This window comes from Phaenicophaeus curvirostris, chromosome 3 (genome assembly GCF_032191515.1).
Source record: "Phaenicophaeus curvirostris isolate KB17595 chromosome 3, BPBGC_Pcur_1.0, whole genome shotgun sequence".
Lineage (NCBI taxonomy): Eukaryota > Metazoa > Chordata > Aves > Cuculiformes > Cuculidae > Phaenicophaeus > Phaenicophaeus curvirostris.
Window position 1 is genome coordinate 78,627,396 of NC_091394.1, and position 16,767 is coordinate 78,644,162.

Consider the following 16,767-nt stretch of genomic DNA (forward strand, 5'->3'; position numbering starts at 1 on the left):
TATTCTGTTACACCCTGCAAATCCTTTCAGTGCAATGTCTGAGAAGTGCCCTTTGCCAAATGCTTCACTTCCCTGATAGAATGGAACTCCTCAGGGCAGGTAAATAAATTACACATTGTTATCCACATGAAAGAGATACATTATTTCCCTCTGATGATTGCTCCTATGAGAAGGGACTGTTCTAGCTTTTGCCTTAATGAAACTAGACAGATTTTGCAGCCACTGATGCCCATTAGAGATTGGGCTCTCCTTCTGCCCTGGCATCTGCCCTGGCACCAGGCTCTATTCCCTGCTGCATGGGTTGCAAAAATACCTTATCTGGGTTTATGGATGCCTCAGGTGTCACAACATAAACTTACCACCAATTCCCCTAGCTCCCTGCACTGTGTTTCACACTGCCTTCACCTAGGATTTTTCCCTCTCCCTTAGTCATTTTTCCCTCTCCCTTAGTACTGAACTTTGAGGGTACTCTGCTGTCTGGCAAGTCTCTAGGGATAGGACTCATCTTACAGAGGTCAGCTGGGTGGATGTGTGTATCTAAATGGTACATTCTTGTCTCCCTATATAGCCAGTGGAAATGGTACTTCTAGAATCCAGTTTATCTGACATTTTAGAGGTCTCCTTTAACACAGAAATGGATCATAGCTTATCTGTACCTATTCTCGTCACCGGTTATAAAAGGAATAGCTCAGATGTACAGCTAGTCAGATGAGTCCCATTAATTGAGTCTTGCTATTGACTCTAATGGGCTTTTGACTGAAGCCTCCTACATGGCTCTAGCACAGAAGAGGCACCACTGTGGCATCCAGTCCGAGGCCACCAGAGACAAACATTTAGTGCTGCAGAGCGGCAGCTGAAATAACATCTGTGGCTGCAGTGCAAGACGGTCCTTGACCTAACCCAGCAGAGACATCTCTGGATATGTCTGAAATTGGAGGGGTTCAGGAGTTGTTTCTGGGCTGCAGAGAGCTCTCTGCCGAAGACTGTAGCATTTCTTCTCTCAGGGAGCTAAGTCTGCTTCAGACTGCTTTTTAAAAGCATGCTGAGGGACCTGTATTTGTCAGTCTTTCACCTATAGCATGAGGTCCAGGTGCTGTTGAGTGGAATTGAGTTTTTACTTACTCTTTAAAGACTTCACACCCAAATCTCTTGCCAAGCAGGAAAGGGCCCTGAAGAGCCAGCTCTGAGGCATGTGATGGAAAAAGGACTCTCCCAGCTCCTGTGAAATTTGATGACTGGGTAGCCAAGGCAGAGAGGGACAGATGTGTGGGAGTGCTGGTGAGCTGAGGGATTAGGCATGCCTGGGTTCTGGTCCAGGATCTGAGGAATCTCTCTATAGTTTGGATTTAAGCCGCTCACAGACCACTTTATTAACAACACAGGAACAGGCTTCAACTCTTTTCTTTTCTTCAGCTGCAGACTAAACTGCCTGTCTCCACCATGTTTTCTACAGGTAACACGGCCTTCACACATAAACAGTTTATACCTGTTGTTTGAAAGAGTACCTCTTCTTTTAATCTCCCCAAATCTTCCAATTTATTCTTTCCTGTCCTATCAACCATTATTTTAATTCCAGAATGATATTTTTATCTCTCTGATGCATGTTCACTCCTGTTGGAAAGAATGCCACAGAATTTTTGTCTCAATGACAGTTACTGCTCAACCACCTATTTAGAATCCTCCTTCCCTTTTTTAAAGTGTCAAGCTGCCTGCTTGAGAAGGAAAGCCCTTAGAAGGAAAGAACTTCAGAGAAGAGACAGAAAACAGAAGTAAAACCAAGATACTGTCTGACATCCCTAGAGTATATTAATGAAGTTTCTTATCTGATATTCTTTTGAATCTACTGCCCAACGGGCTTCCATTTCTGTATAAGGTACCTGGACTTTGTATGTAACACGTATGGAGAACACTTGAAAATGTGGGTTGTGGCAACCTAGGATATCACTCCACTGAGAGAAATAGTGAAGGGTGTCACTTCAGGCAAGGTCTCCTAGGACTGTTGCCCACTTGCAATACTCAGTAGCAATCTGTGTCCCATATCTGAAGGAAACATCCTTATGGCAGAGAAACAGGTCCAGGAGAGGGCTTCAAGAAGTTACACAGGTTTGCAGCCTGATTACCTACACACAGTATATACATCGTCTGGGCCTGAGTTTCTCCTCTTGTTCCAGCAACACCAGTGAGACCTCTGTCTGGGGAAGGTGCTAGTATGGGCCAAACTGGTGGACTCACTGCTGAAAGGACATGGGGCTGTATTATGGTGGTGTACTAAACGAGATCTCACTTTGTAAGGACTGTAGAAATCATTGCTACACCTGAAGGTTGAGCCTGATTTTAATGGACCAGGTTTTTAACGCAGACCATCTCTAAGACATTGTATATGACATTGGTCAAGAAAAACAGAAACATATATGAAAGGTTTCTTTGTGAGTCCTGTGGACACCAGGAGGCCAGTAAACTCCAAGGTAGCAGCACAGGGCACAGGTGGAGGAGAAGCAGTACTTCCTGAGGCTGCTCCAGATGCATGCAACTGAATAAATACTGGAAGAAAGAAAGAAAGAAAGCCAGAACACACTGAGGGAAACACACAGTCTATATTTATCCTAAAGTTCTTTTTTTTATGCTAGAAATAACTCCTAGTCTTCCCTTCCAAATTTCCATAGCTGGTCTACTCAGGAGGAAAATTTCTGCTAATAAGCAGGTCTCCAGCCACACAGAAAAGGCATAGCAAGATGAAAGGCAAAGTGCTAAGGTATTCGACATTTTGAAAATATTAAATGGCACCCATTTTTTCTTAAACACTGGAAAATTATTTGTCAATGATGTAGCTAACCTGCAGACATGGTGCTTTCAACCTCACTACAAGTCTTTCAGATCTGTATATTGTAATAAATTATTTCCTCCAGCATGAGAGGAGACAGGTGGTTTCATAAAAGAATTTCAAAGAGTGGTTCTGTGGCCTAAACACATCCATTTCTTCCCAAATTCAGCTCCTTTTCTTTGTATTCACAGGAAGGGGAAATGATCATGGCATCTAAACCAGATATGTGCGGATATATTGGTAAACAATGAAGATAATTGTTGCATTGGAGAGCAGAGGTGTGCAGGTTTATTTTTATTATTTCTTATTATCTCCAAATCTGCTGAAATTCAGCTGAATACCATTATTTTTACCAGTGCATCTCTGTCTGGCCATCTTCTTGTTCTGCTATTAACCTTCAGTAGAAGCGTGTATTATTTAACTTGCACCTTATTCTAAACCCTAGCTTGTAGAAAAGATATTGCTTAAAGGAAGGAAATGGAACTTGCAAATCAGTCTCTGTGATTTCAACACACAAGAAAAACAACCCAAGAATTGTACTCATTTTTTAAAAACAACTTATTGTTTATACCTGAAGAGTCCACTCTGGAAATGTCTGTCTCAGTTTCTCATCTCAACAAAGTCCACAACAAAATTCCTGTTGACTGATGTGGCTAAAACTGTACCGTGTGGACTTCAACCCATTAACTGTTCAGGATTTCTCATTTGGGAATGGAGAAAAGTATAAAAACTTGTTGTTTTTTATGTGTTGACTATTAAGATAAACAACATAAAAAGACAATTCCTTCACTGTCATCCCTCTAGTAAAATTCTCTTTTCTGTTAAAACTTGTTTTTAAGGTTTGGCAGAGAAAGGAGAGCAGGACTACTCTGTGCCAGTTAGGGTAAGTAAAGCATGGGCCAGATTCAGCAGTGGTAAAACCAGTTCGCTGGCTCCACTTCAGAGTTTGAAGCAGACCTTCAATATGTTTCTGGTTTAGGGCAGCACACTGTAAAGCACTTCCATAAATGTTTTATTACCTGCTATTAAACCAGCATTGACAACACACGTTGAGTGTAATACATTATCTATTTGGAAATGCTGGATACCTCCAGAATTTAACAAAGGTAAACAAAGCATTACTCAGAGAGGGACAGACAATTTCTAGGCTGGCTGAGGACAAGGCCACCAAAAGAAGCGGTCAGCTGAGAGTGACTGGTGGGAGGAAGATCTGCAGCCTCTGCGCTGAGTCACTGGGGGCCCTGCAAAGCCCCAGGAAACTGGTGGGAGATAACAGGCTTGCTTTGTGCACTGAAAAGTGGCAGGAAACCAAAACATAAAAGGTTTTATCTCCACTAGAGCCTCCCATTTCCTATGTTAAAAGGTTTGCCTCCTACAATAAATTTCAATTTAATGGTGCTCTGAATCTTTTTGCATTCCCTGGCCCACTGAAGAGAAAGTGTGGAGTTACCAGTACAGGTTGTTCCCTACTAATTACTCCTGAGGGCTCTCCCTCACCTGCAGAAAAAGCATTTAAGTTCTCCTTCTCATCCTTGCAGAAAATAGTGGTTTTTTTACTGGACGATTAATTTATTCCACTGCAGACCACAGCATACTTAAAGGAAAAATAAAAAGAGCTCTACATTAGACGCTTGTGCTAAGTGTTATTGGCACATGACACCAGACCCGCAGGCTGACAGCAGCCTCTCCTGCCAGCACGCACGTGGCCCTTGCCTGCTTGGCTGCCTATCCATGGCAGCCTCAGTAGTCACACTCCCAGGCACATGATGTGCAGGATGGAGATGAACTTCAGGTTGGATAGTATTGCTCTTCAAGTTCATGGCTCTGTGGAAAGCATGGCTGAAATAAGGCATTACAATGCTTCTCTGAAAAGCATTTTGCTGAACTGTGCTACATCCAGTGCTTATTTCCAGCAAAAACGGAGCATTATTTAGTGATGGGGGGGTTGCCCCTCTCTTGAGTTTTTTTTTTTTTGTTCTACCTCTTCTTGATGTACAGAATTATGTTTATGCATGTACTGTATTTGACAGACAGAACTCCTGATATCCTCTTTTCCATCCTCTGACTCTTATGGCACTTTTCCCTCCAGTAGATATAAGATGCATCAAACTTCCACTCAGCCTTGCTATGCGGCCACCAGACCACATGTGTTTATATTTTGACCTTTTTCTTGGAAGATAATCCCATATTAACATTTTGTAAAGAATCAGTTCTTGTAAATAAAATCCATAAAATCATGATGATAAATGAAATAGAGGAAAGACAAACAAAAGAAACATTTGCAGTCTGCTCAGGCTGCATTACTTTCTGCTCAGTTACTCATCTCACTGAGAAAGAGTGAAATCCTAAGATCTACAAACCCCTAATGATGCAGTTGTTTCACAAGCAGTGACCTCTGTTAATTGCAGCAATCAATTTCACTTCTTAGCAGTGTCTACTCAGTCTATGAAGCAAGAGTGATTTTGTACAACACATAAGCAGTACTGGACTGGATTTCAGCTCAGGTTTTAACTTCCAAGTTTGAGGATCAGAAAACCTCAGAAATGCAGTCATAGTATGGGCATTCAGTTAATGATAGTTAAACCATTTCAGACTGATAAATATTGAGGCTATAAAATCAGTGGCTGCTTGGCCAAAATTGCCCCAAAGCTTTGCTCAGAAGGCAATTGTCAAATCGCTGCTTTCATCACTGAAAACTGCATGAGTATTTCTACTGACTATGCAAGGTGTCCCTTTATCACCTTGTTTAGATAAAAAAAAGCTGATTTCACAAACTCTTCTCTTAGCAAATACTGAACTGAAGTTGCCAGAGACAAACTCGATAGCCATGGGCAGCAAAGTCTTCTTTTATCCACTAAAGCAATAGTAACACAAGCATCTACACACTGTCTCTGGATGATAGCAGACTTCAAACCACCTATGCTATTCCCAGAAAATGTCAGGCACAGTCTTGCACTAAAATCTTGGCCCCAGACTTCCTAAATACAACAAAAATCAATCGGACTGTTTGTGCCAGCTGGGGCCTTTTCAAGAACTGGATGCATTCATGAATTGTTAAAGCTGAGACATGAAACATGAGATTTCTGGATGCTATACAGTAGCCATATAAAATATTGTTCCTGTATTTTCTTAGTGCCTAGGGCATCTTTTATAATGTTAATAAAATTGATAACAAGTCACAATGCATAAACATTCATCAAAGGAAATGACACTCTGTGTCAAGTGGGAGGGATAGCTGGTTCAATTTTCTGTAAATTGTGAAGGAATTCTGTATAGATAGACCACGAGAGATTTCAGAAGTTTCTAAAGGGGTTGATGTGCTGCCTGTAACTGGAAGAACTATACTCAGTGACTCTTTCTGAGATACCTGTCTTTCACAGTATCCTTGTGAAATAAGTTTTGTCAATGAAGACATATCTAAGTATGCTAAACACACGGCTATGCAACTCAGTTGCCAATTTAGAAAAAAAATAATAATAACGATACTTTCACACCTCAGATCAGAGAGCATTTCTGTGTACCTCATTTTTGCACTTAGAGGGTGTTCCCAAAACTAGAATCCAACTAAAAATTGTTGCACATACATTTATTATTTTCTACCTCTTTTCACGCTCAACCATATTGTTGCTCCTCTGGGTCTTAAGATTAGTGTTTGCATTCTTGTGTTGATGGGGGAGCTTCCAGAACCTGGTGTGTCTTTCTGGAGGAAAATTACGTTTATGTTCTTGGTTCCCTCTTCTTCTCCTCTCCAAGATCCACCTGGGGCCATTCTTCGTTAATATACTCTTGCATCTTTATTCTTTCTTCACCAGTCAGCAGCTCCATGTTACATCCAAATTTACTGTAAATGGTGCCTTTTACATATGTCAGATGTTACTTCTCATTCTTTTTGTTACAACTAAAACCAGTTTGCTTCAGCTCAGGCTCTGTATTTCTTCGAGTGTTAGGGAACTGTTTATACCTGCAGGGGCCTCTAGTGCCAATAGGTGCCACATGTCTCATCACCTATTGCCTGTGCTCTTCTACACCACGTCCCGTTTCCCTACTTCTCAAGCCTTCTGCTATCACACCAGGTCTATATTTCTCTGCACTACATCCTAACTCTAGAATGGCAGATACATCATTCAGTGCAGAATAGCTGCTTGTTATTGCCTACTGTCTGCCCATAGCTAGGATTGTGTCACGCAAAGTAAAAGACATAGATCATAGACACCTGAATATTTAGAGGACCTGCTGTCACAGCTGAACCAAGTAAACTGGAGCTGCAGGTAGGTCAGTGGGAGTTTGGACAAGAAAAGCCTGACCAGCCTCACTTTTGAGGCCTTGCAGCATAGTATCCAAGCTTATAGCCTGTTACTAACAATGGCAGTACTGTAGTACAGGGCTTCATGGTTACACAATCCTTCAGTGTCCCAGTGCTGTGGTCTGGGGATGTGCTGCCTATGTCAGTGAAAGGAAAACAAAAGCAAGAGCAACAGCAGAAGCAGATGTGATTTTTTTTTCTTTCCTGTTAAGACAATGTAAAACAAATATTACTCTGAGAAAAGGTGCTTCTGCCATAAATATTGAAGATGAAAATTATGCTGGGGAAAAAAAACCCAGCTACTCCAAGAAACCAAACCCAACTACTCCAAAGAAACCAAACCAAACTACTCCAAGAAACCAAACCAAATGTCAAGGCTCTGGAATGACTCCACAAAACCTGTAGGCAGATGCCTCCATAACCAGGAGGGAGTGGATAATATGGAAAAACCACCTGAAGTATCACAATTTATCAAGTCCTGAGGCATCAGACCTTCAGTTTACAGGATTTTGCTCTGCAGTCTTTCCTCCCATGCTTGTAAATCGTGATTTACAGTTTTACTAAGTCAGCCATGAATACAAAAATCGCTATAAAACAAGCTGGAGGAGTATTAGGAAAATGGTTCCTACAAAGCGTAGCTCTGAGGAGCCTAAAGCCATGGTTTATCTCCCACACTCACATTTTATGTACAGTGTGTCTGGCTTAAGGAATTACACTTACCAGCCTCCTCCAGGGCTGTGAGAGTGCCCTGTGCTTGGCACCATAATGGTGGTAGACAGACTCTGGCGTGCAGGATGCTTTGCACAGCAGCAGGAGTTGACTGGCAGGGCTGGAAGCTCTCCTTCATGCTGGAGGGAAGGTTTCTTAGTAACATGGAGTTTCACACTGTGGGCTGGGGACAGCCTCTTGTAGTACTGAGTATTATACATTTACATAACAACAATAAGGAATGTAATAGCTGAATACACGATATCCTGGTTTTAATCGGAAGGAAAACCACAACTACATTATGCAGCCAAACATGTTCTGCAGCCAGACCAAAAATGTGAAGACTGTCTCTCTGAGCCAGCTATTGTGTTTTAAAGCAAGGGGACAAAGATTTACAACCCCAACCCTGACTTGTGAAAGCTTGCCTTCCTATAGTGTCAGATGAAATACAACACTTCCATAACTGGTGTTTCTCCACAGACCATGAGAAACATCTGAAAACAAGTACTTGTCACTGTAATGTTTACAATACCCTACCTTTGACTCATCCAAGACAGATCTGTATCTCCCACCACAGTAGTCATAGCTATCAGCAGAGACATTTCTTAAATTTCTTTCATTGTGTTATTTGTTAGACACAACCATTAAGGGATCATTAGCAGATAAATGCCACTCAAAATCATGTTTTAATGTCCCAAGAAGTGCCTACTTCAACTTTTACTTATACCTTTGTAATTTTAGGTTTACCTGAGGAACTGTGCTATACAGACCTTATTCAGGTCCCTTGAAACTTAAAGCAAAGTTTTTCTTATAAGTTAAAGGGAAGAAAATCAGCCCAGAAGCAGTGTTATAGAAACTTGAGCAGAGAGCTGAGAAAAGGACTGGCAGAGCGTGGTTGTATGGCCAATCTGCAAATTCCCTTCTGTAATTATTTTGATATCAGGAAAAGATGGGTCTGCTTCGTGTTCACACAGTCAGCATGCGACCCTTTGGAATGATAACAGATCATTTTTACCCCACTCTGTATTGGGTTTGATACTGTTTTTGAACAACCCGTTGTTCTTCAAAGTGAAGCATGTAAACCTGGATGGGATTTCAGGTCAAGTTATACTTGTCACACTGCCAATAAAGGTAAACTGTAGTATACCCAGGATTACCGCTCATTATTTCTCTGATCCAACAGCCATGTAGGTTTGTGAAGCCAGGGCCGACACAAGCTGGTGCTCGGGATACATGGGCTCAGTGTAGTTGCAGGGAAGAGCTACCTCCCCTGGCAGCAGCTTGGACCCAGGCTGCAGAGCTGAACCCTACAGGCAGGGCTGCCCTAGGATTTCAGTGCTGTGCCAGGAATCTGCATTGGCTTCAAGCACCACACTTCAGAGCTGCCCAGCTGGAGTGGCTCGCATGTGCCTCCTTAGCAACAAAACATGGCCTTGGTGCACTTACCCTTAGCCTCTGTTGACTGCCTCCATAACACCAAATCCCCACCATGTAACTGCCAACAGTCACTGTGAGTGATCACGGGCATCAGCCAGGTTTTAAGTAGTAAAGCTGCATTGGCATTTAAAGACATATTTAGGCCTAACTGCTACGGTTTAAGTCCTACCTAGATCCACTAACTAGGATATCTGCTTACAGTGGCAGAGGGGAACAAACTAAAAAGCATTTTCAGAATATGCTACCCATGCTGTTAAGTGTCCTCTGTTTTTAATGTAACAATGAGATATTCACTAGCCAGAGAGAGAGAAGCACCAGATTAGGGCACTGCTACACAGCTGTGGAGACCTGTGCTCTAGGTACTTGCTTGTACACGTGCTGGAGTTAACCTCTGCCTCTATGCTTATTTATGGTTCCTATGCAAAGCTTCAGCATCACAACACACACAATTGCTTGTTCCGTGCTTTGTAGCAGCATGTGTTTACACATCTGTAGGTCCTGTCATCTAGAGTTAGATCCAGAAATCAGATGGTCTCCAGCTGTACCACATGCTCTGGTTTCATCTGTCTTTCCCAAGATGAACGGTTCCTGTTTCAGTAGGGTATTTCAGGGTAGATAAGAGGTTGGCAGGGAAGCTCTGAGCAACAGGACAGGAAAGCATCACTGTTACTGTCAGACACAGCCTTTTCCCTTTGAGAACCACGGCACAAGTCCTAAGCATGGAGTTAGAAATAGTATTCCCTTAAAGGGCTGGTTTTTATTACGCTGCAGTTTTGAAGCTGAGCCATTCTGGCCACTGGGCTATGTAAAAAACGTGGCGAGATCCCTGTTGTCCCAAGCAATTATATCTTCCTGGCAGAGGGTATCTCTAGAGCCTCAACTGGGAAGGGTGCTTTGTGTTGCTTGTCTCCACAAGAAAAGGCTAGTATGATCAAGGAGTCACCTATTGTTTCTACTGAGCCACCTCACTGATGCATGACTGGTTTAATGCCTCACACATAAAAGGCATGAGTTTAAGTGAAGTACTTCAGTAAACTCTGTTGTTAGGCCATAGTATCTGACCTGACATTGCTATCATTACTTTCTATAATTAGTCCTTATATGAAATTAATTGATTATAATAGACTTAGGATCATATGCTTGAACATGAAATCCACACTGAATTTAGTAATGAGTAATCCATGGATTTTGGTGATATTGCTGTAACAGACTACAGTGTGCTTGTAGTCAAAAAAGAAGAAGCTGCCATTATGATGCGTAGGCAGCATGTCAAGTGCACACTTTTGGTCACTCTTAAAAAAGACCTGAAACAGAACCAAGCCACATCATTTCTGGCTTTGATGTGGCATCACAGTGAACACAGCTTGGGTCACTTGGGGGTTCAGGAGATGTTTTTTGATCACTTTTGACCAGCTGCTGTATAACGTGCAGCTTAAGTCATTATAGCTTCTTCTGTGTGTGAAGAACTTCCACTTTCTAAGGGGTTATGCCACTGCCACTGTTTGAGCCATAGCCAGACCCTGAGGTTTCGCAATGATCAATGACTCATAAATACAGGCAAAAAACTTCCAAATCTTTGTCCTTGGTTCAGCAATTTAGTCATTCCTGTACATACAGCTTCAGTAATACAAATGCTTTATTCCAAGAATAGTCAGAATATAATGAGATTTTCTTAGTAATAGTACAGAACATATATTTATAGAAGAACTTGTAAAGGAAGTACAGCTTCAGTTAGCAATAACCATGTTTGCAATTAATTTCTTTAAAATGCATAGAAAAACTGGAATAGGTTTGATTGTTGGTATTACCAGATGTGTTAAGCTGGCACTGAAGGAAGACAGAGATGGAAGTATAAGGCACCACAAGGTTATTACATTACTAAAACTGTTCTTTAAAAACCTGGAAAATTATGTTTGGATTGTAAATTTTAATGAATTAACTTGAAATATCCTTAAAACTTTCAAACATTTCTTCACCAGAAAATGCTTTCAGCACAAGGCAATCACACTCATGGCAGTTTAAAGCTGTTGTGTGTGTCAGATGCTCAGTGCACTCCTAAAAGAAGGCCTCTGAGATGACTTTGCTGGTCTGTACTTAGCCTGTGCTTAGCTGCACCTCCTTGTAGATCTTCTGCTCATGCAACTGCTAGCTTCTACCCTCCTCAATTTGGATACAACTATTTGGACAGAAACATAGCTCAGGTCAAAAAGTAACCATTTTATATTATATATTATTTTCAGCCCAGATCATTTCCCTCTTCATTACCTGAACTTCCAAGTGTCATATCCTCAGTCAGCAGTGGAGAATGGGGATCACAGAAAAAGGAAAAGAGTGTCATCATCTGGTTTCATGCATTTTCCTGTGAAGGCATGGGATTGACTCATTTGACCCAAGGGGTCACTTGGATTCCCTTTACAGCAGATGGAATTACAAAAGCAGCTATTCCATGTGACCTGTTTCATCCTAGAGCAGTCAGGACAATTTAAGCCCTACATGTGCATCTTGTCCTTAAAGAGAATTATGAGTGGCAAGTGCACATGCAGAGATGTAAAAGCAGATGAGTCCAGTCACGCTCCTACTGCTTCGCAGAACCTGATGGCAGTACTAGAAAGGCTCTTGGAACTACAGGTATGTAAGTTCCACCAAATTGCTCTAAGATGCTTATGTAATTTTGAATATTGCCCTCATATTTTTCCTGGCATAGTAAATTAAAAGGATTTTCATGCAACACTACGGGTTGGGGGCCAGCTAGCTGGGAAGCAACTTTGCAAAGGAAGTCCTGAGAGCGTGGACAAGAGGTTGACCATGAGCCAGCAATGTTCCTTGTGGCAAGGAAGCCAAGGGCTGTAGTAGGCTTAGTATTGCCAGCAGGTCGAGGAAGATGATCCTTCCCCTCTGCTCAGCATTGGTGAAGCCCATCAGAACCACTATGGTCAGTTCTGGCCTTCCCAGTACAAGAAAGACAAAAACATACTGGAGCAAGCCCAGTGAAAGGTCACAAAGATGATTAAGAGACTGGAGCATCACCCTTACCTTGCTGATGAGCAGCTTTATCTCCATTTTAATGTATATGTTTGTCTAGAAATATCTTTGGGCTTTAAAAGTGAGCAAGCACGGCAGAAATAAACACTGAACAACATCCCTTGCTATTTTTAATCTTTTGCATTTATGGAGTCTGGTGGTAAAATCACTCAAATTTTTTCAACTTTTAAGGAGAGATTCAGAACAAACCAAAGCAGTCAGAGCATGTCATCCAGCAAAACCACGTTTGCATTGCCAAAGCAGCACAAGACCAGCCAAGCCTTGAGTGTCTTTAGTTCCTAAATGTCCCATTTCCTTTGTACACTTTTTTATGAAGAACAGTATTTTGTGAGGAGGGGAGTAGTTGTAATTCTTCTTTTTCACCTGCCCCTGATTCATTACAGAACATACAAGCATCACAGGTCAATGATAACAGTCAGGAGGCGTTGGCCAAAAGGACAAATTCAGCAAAGGCAGATGAAAAGTCCTGTACCTGGGTAGGAATAGTGGAAACATGAGACAACTGGATAATTCAGGTTGGAGGGGATCTCAGTAGGACTCTAGCCCAGCTTCGTGTAAGGGAGAGCGTTTAGGGGTGTATGGATATCAGTGTCCAGGTAACATGGCTTGGTGGAGCAGGCTGAAAAGGGAGGCTCTTTAGTCTGACATATTTGAGAAACCAATCACCTTTTATTAGACTCAGGTTCTAAAGTAAAAACTGTGTTGAAATTTTAACCAACAGGAATACTGCACAAAGACTTCTTGGCAGGATTTCTTGCATTTAATAGTTTGCTATAGGAATAACTACTGGTTTTGGTGTAAAACAATTGAGTATTTGAAACACTTTAGAACAACAGGGTTTAATGTTTTGGGGTTTTTTTTATAAAATACATTGCGTGCCATCTACTCTATATAATCTCTGGGCAGATTACCTGGGGGCTGTATTATTTCATGATGATTCCTGATATAAAGTGGGGAAGCACCTTGGAAAGGCATTAACAGGGCTGCAGAAGCAGGTAGCTGCCTGACATGAGGTACAGGCTCTTCCAGGCATGGGCTGGTGCCACATGGGTCTGGTAGCCCGAGGAGGTCAGGATGATTCTATGACGGTGATGGGCTGCCCATAGGGACATGGGTGCTGCCAGACGAAACTCAGGCTGGCTTTTCAGCAGGATTCAGCCAAGATTGCAGGCTGGCATTAGAAGTGTTAGCCCAGAGGTTCCCAAGGGACGAAGAGGGGAGAGGGAAAGGACATGGGGAGACAGCAGGGGCTTGGAGGGTATGGAACTGGAGAACAGCCAGGAGGAGAACTCAACGTTATCTGCAGAGTCCTATGGGAGTTTGTCAGCACAATGTAAGCACAGGGGCTGTTTCCCTTTCCAGTGAGCTGGTGGGAACTGAGGAGAACCACAGGTCTCTCCAGCAACCGTGCGTGGCTCTTCAGGCAGCTCCTCATTGCTGGGCAGATATTGGTCCCTTAATCCCACAGTACTTCTGGGATTCAAGTCTGTCCAGCACCCTCCATGGATCCAAATGTACAAACTGTCTGTAAAGTAACTTCTAGCTCCACGAGGACTCCAAGTTGATGGACTTGGACCAACATCAGCATTTCTGTCTCAGATTACTGTGGCTTTATTCACACCTCTTTCTCCAAAATCATTGATTGGGTAGGTCATGAATACCTGTGCCATTCTGCCCTGTCAGTTGGATTTGTGCTGGTGAAGGATCACTCGGTTATTTCCCGTTTGACAGCTGGTATGTGGCACTTAGCATCACTGCTCATGCTGCAGCCTCACTGTCTCAGGGCAGAGCCTCAGCCACCTTTCCAGGCTAGGTTTGTAGCGTATGTGCCAAATCAAAAGCAGGTAGCACAATGTATGTTTGCATGAAACCTAAATCCCTGCTGCTTTAGTGTAACTTGAGAATACCATCCACATTGACTTCAAGGACAGCAGGACAAGTCCTCAAAATACAAACATTTCCAGTGACAGCTGTCAATGATTTAAAAACCATTCTCCATCCACATTGACAACTAGTACATGAATAATAAAGAATATACTTAAGACAAAGCTTTTTGTACAGTTACTCTTTCCTAAGATGATCATATTACAATACTCAGAAAAGTGGTCTATTCTGTTGCTTAACTTTGCTCTGCTTGTGTTAACACAAATTACTACTTTTGTCACCAGTTGGCTAAACTAATGCAGAGCTTGGAAAACACATTTCCTGAGCTAATGGCAGGAACAAATAGCCACAAAAGAGTGAACCATTTACACATTTCTCCTTTGGGATACAAAGTTCAGAATAATTACCACAAACACAAACGATGCCATAGTAGAGCTGTAATTGAAAACAAAAACAAAATAAAATACACACAATAATTCTGAGTTCAAGAAACAGAAAAAAATCCCATTCTATTTGCCACACAGGCTAGTAAAGAACTTATACTTTGAGGGGAAATAAACACAGTCCATTTTGCATGGTTTTCCAAGTATTGGCTTGCAGTTTAAAGACAAGGAAATAAGTAAATTAAGTACTTCACATTTAGATAAACAAAATTATAATATTCTACAAAAGTTGTAATTTTACAGCTACACTGAAAATATTGTTCAATCTTGGGGAGCAGGCAGAACGCATACTGGCCAGTCGCCTGGAGGGATGCGGCATCTACAACCTCCCTTGGTAACCTATTCCAGTGTCTCGCTACTCTCATGGTGAAGAAATTCTTCCTAATATCTAATCCAAATCTGCCCCTTTCCAGTTTATACCCATTCCCCCTTGTTCTATCACCACAAGCCTATATGAATAGTCCCTCTCCAGCTTTCTTGTAGGCTCCTTTCAGGTACTGGAAGATTGCCATAAGATCTCCTCAGAGCCTTCTGTTCTCCAGGCTGAACAATCATAGAATCGCCAGGTTGGAAAAGACCCACCGGATCATCGAGTCCAACCATTCCTATCAAACACTAAACCATGCCCCTCAGCACCTCATCCACCCATCCCTTAAACACCTCCAGGGAAGGGGACTCAACCACCTCCCTAGGCAGCCTGTTCCAGTGCCTGATGACCCCTTCCGTGAAAAATTTTTTCCTAATGTCCAGCCTAACCTTCCCTGGTGGAGCTTGAGGCCATTCCCTCTTGTCCTGTCCCCTGACACTTGGGAGAAGAGGCCAGCTCCCTCCTCTCTACAACCTCCTTTCAGGCAAGCCCAACTCTCTCAGCCTGTCCTCATATGGAAGGTGCTCCAGCCCTCGGATCATCCTTGTGGCTCTCCTCTGGACCCGTTCCAACAGTTCAGTGTAGCCCTCCTCTGGACCCATTCTAATCAATTTAGTGTAGTTTGAGACTATGATTTGTGATATTAGGCTGAAAGATCACCAGCAAGCCCTGGGATACATGCTGAGTAACCCTGATTTTGGATAGGAAGTACAATGGACTCTTTTGCTATTGGATACACCAGGAAGACCCTGTCTGCCCTCTCAGATGCACTGTTTGCACCAAATATTGTCATTAATGTGTATCACATTGGCATCCACCATGTATAACCAGCTAAAGCAGTGCCTTGCTCTTATAACTCTCTTACAAGTAGAGAGAAGACATTTCAGTCAGGCTGTAAAATGGTCTGATGTTTCTTCTGACACACACTCAGACACAGGCACATTCTGCCACTCTGAAACTTAAAAAAATCCATTAAATGCCAGGACATGTGAGAAAGGCCCATTGAAGAAGAGCCCTACACATTAGGTAGCTATTTTACTGACAAAAAGACAAGTAAACTTCAAATGTGCATAGAGTCATTACACAGCTTTACATGAGTGAGAAAAAAATCTTCCAAATTATCCCTTGGAAAACCAGCTCCTCTCTTCCAGCATGAGCCCAGCCATCAATAGCCAAGGCAGCATGTGAAGGTTTTTTATGTTATATGAAAAAGAAGAAATGTGGCCTGGACAGGGGAAAAAAAAGAAGCAAACAAATAATCCCCAACCAAAACTCAAGCAAGAGAGGGAGTGGCCATGGTCCTGAGCATACAAGGTAAAGTAGAGGAGAGGGTCACAACTCCTTCATTCCTTCCTTTCTTTCTGCCCATTCGGTTGTGCTATCTTGTCTGAGGACTATCTGGTCTGCCCTTCACAGCACAAGGTCTGATCAATTTTTTCTTCATAATATGCACACAGATTTAGTCTAGGAGGCCTGACTGCACAACTGACCCTAGCAGTGAGGCTGTAGACGGGGTGAGAGCCCCAAAACCTGCCTAAAGGGGGATGAATGACATGATATGAGATGACAGCCATGAGACTGGACCAGAGCTAATGGCCAAGGCTAAAGCTGTCCTTCCTTCCTCCTTCTCTAAAAGTTCTTAAAAATAGCTAGTTTTGTTATTTCCTCTGTTCTCTAAATTCCCAAACAAGTTTCATAGAATCATAGAATGATTTGGGTTGGAAGGGACATCTATGGGTCATCTAGTCCAACCCCTTTCAAT